Below are 2,553 nucleotides of genomic sequence, written 5' to 3'. Positions count from 1 at the left end.
TCGATGAGAGAAACATTGATGTGAGAGACAGGAACATTGAAACATTGATCGGTTGCCTCCTGTATGTACCCCAACCAGGGACTAAACCTGCAGCCTGGGCACGTGCCCTGACTGGGAATTGAACCAGTGACCTCCTGGTGCATGGGATGACACTCAACCACTGAGCCACACCAGCCAAGGCAGCACCACTCTTTTTAAAAGCCCCAAACTGAAGACAAGCCAAAGTTCCATCAACAATAGCATGAAAAAATAAATTGGAGTGTAATTACACAATGAAACACAGAGCAATGAGAACCAGCGAAGTCCAATCACGAGCCCAATGTGGGTAACTACCCACACTGTGCTGAGCCAAAACAGGCAGACACCAAAGAGGGCACACCACTCACCCCGTTTAAATAAAGCACAGAAACGGAAACGGGACCTTAGGCGTTAGTAGTCCCCACACAGGGAACTGGGAGGGAACGGAAGTGAATTTCTGGGTTGATCATGTTTTGTTACATGTGGATTCATTTTGTGAAATTTCATCTTGCTGCCCTGGCCAGTTTGGCTCAGCGGTTAGAGCGCCGGCCTGCAGACCAGAAAGGCCTGGGTTCGGTTCCCGCTAAGGGTATGTACCTTGGTGGCAGTTTGTCCCCAGCCCCAGTTGGGGTTGTGTGGGTGGCAACAAGTCGATGTGTCTCTCTCACGTTGATGTCTCTCTCTCTCTCTCTTACTCCCTCTCTCCCTCCTGCTCTGTCTCAAAATAAATGCAAGTGTCCACAGGTGAGGATAAAAAACAAAAAAAATTTTCATCTTGCTGAGCACTTAGGATGCAGGCACTCGTTTATTGTGTATGCACTTCAATAAAGTCTACAAACAGAAACAGACTGCTCAGCTTCCCATCCTTCTCTTTCTCTAGGCACCCTCCCTCCCTGAGAACGAAGGCTCCCGGCACATCTGCACTGCTGTTCCTCACGCCCTCGGCGCTTGATGAGAGGTCATTCTGTGGATGAGGCGCCGGTGATGAAGAGCAGTTAAGCAGCCTGTGCAAAGTCGCGGCAGATAAGAGATTGAGCCATGAATCAGACCCATGACTGGACAGCCTGTGTCCTTCCAGTACAGCCCACTGCTTTGAACAGCTGAGTGCTTTCTACTGTGCTCAGTCTCTCTTCCTGATCTGCAGCCTGGCTGGGTATGTGGTCCTTTGCCAAGGATTTGGCTCCCTCCCTCCCCATCCCTCTGCTCCTCTCCTGAGCTCTAGGGCGGCAATGCTGAGCAGCTGCCACCACCGCCAAGCACCCTGGAGGGCAACATGTTGTTCCTTGATGACAAGCCTCAGGGAGCCACAGATAGTTACTGTCGCCACATGTGGGTGGGCCAGCATTCTGGAACTTGTCCTTGCCCTTGTGCCAGCCCCTCCTGGGAGCGGTCTGGGCAGTGTTTGGGGATCCGCCCAACCAGGGCTTACAGGAGCAAGGCTGGACTCAGACGCAGGACAAGCCCTCGGTGGTAACCTTCATTGCTTGGCCATATCTGAGTAGAGTAGGCTGCGCGTCAGCAGGGCCAGACCCCAGGATACTCTGGACCCCCCTGCCTGGCTGGCTCACAGAGGACATTCCTGACGTTTCTGGGGAGGTTCCTCCCACAGGTCCTGGCAGTGGTGTGAACGGCGTGCTCTCCGAGGGCAGCAATGCCTGGCATCCGTGGAGTGGAGGGAAGTGCCAGGTACTGAGCTAGGCAGGCATGGAGGGGCAGAGGCAGCGTTCCTGCCCACAAGTAGCTTACAACCTTGGTGAGATGGCACACTGAGCTGGGCACTGATCTCACGTGTGTGCGTTGTCTCACTGAGGCCTGAGAGGACCTCTTGGTGGTCAGTACCATTCGAATTCCCACTTTATGATGCGGGAATTTAGGCTGAGAGCTTATGCAACTGGCTGTGGTCGGCAGCCCCTGGTGGCCCAATCCCTCCCTTCTCCTCCTGTCCATTCAGTTGTGGGCTGGGCTTTCTGCCTCACTTCCGTGGATGGAAAGGGCAGGGGTAATGGAGTGTGACTTCTTTCTTTTTATGGAACGCTTCACAAATTTGTGTGTCATCCGTGCACAGTGGCCACGCTAATCTTCTCTCTGTTGTTCCAACGGCAGTGGAGGTGCTGCTGAAGGGAACGCAGAATGCCACTTCTGAGACATCCTGAGGTTGGGTTATACAATGGCAGTGGCTTCCTCTTGGCTGCCCTCTCACTGCCTCTCGGACCAATCACCCTGAGGAAAGCCAGCTGCCAGGTCTTGAAGAGAGGCAGACCCGTGGAGAGGGACCTGCAAGGGAGCTTGGAAGCAGCCCCTTCCCCAGTTGAGGCTTGAAGTGACAGCAGCTTCGGGCAAGCCTGAGCCAGAGCATCCTGTGAAGCTAGGCTGAGGCCCCTGGCCCACAGACACTGAGATGGCATTTGCTGCTTTAAGCAGCCACAGGCTGGGTGATTTGTTCACAGCGGAGTCTCAGATGTCAGGTGGATAACACACCTGCCCATGTTCACGCAGCCCACCTGGGTTAGAATGGAGTTTGAACCCAAATATGTC

At 54.0% G+C, this 2,553-nt stretch overlaps 1 non-coding gene across 1 annotated transcript; it reads right to left on the bottom strand.

Moving 5' to 3' along the window:
* Nucleotides 1-2,038: 2,038 nt before the first annotated feature.
* On the bottom strand, nt 2,039-2,145 carry LOC118617968. The gene has a single exon (XR_004956920.1). It is a non-coding gene; the product is annotated as a U6 spliceosomal RNA (small nuclear RNA).
* Nucleotides 2,146-2,553: the final 408 nt, after the last annotated feature.

Source organism: Molossus molossus, unplaced genomic scaffold (genome assembly GCF_014108415.1).
Source record: "Molossus molossus isolate mMolMol1 unplaced genomic scaffold, mMolMol1.p scaffold_m16_p_5, whole genome shotgun sequence".
Classification (NCBI taxonomy): Eukaryota; Metazoa; Chordata; class Mammalia; order Chiroptera; family Molossidae; genus Molossus; species Molossus molossus.
Note: the sequence above shows the minus strand (reverse complement) of the source record. Positions and strands in the feature narration are given on the sequence as shown.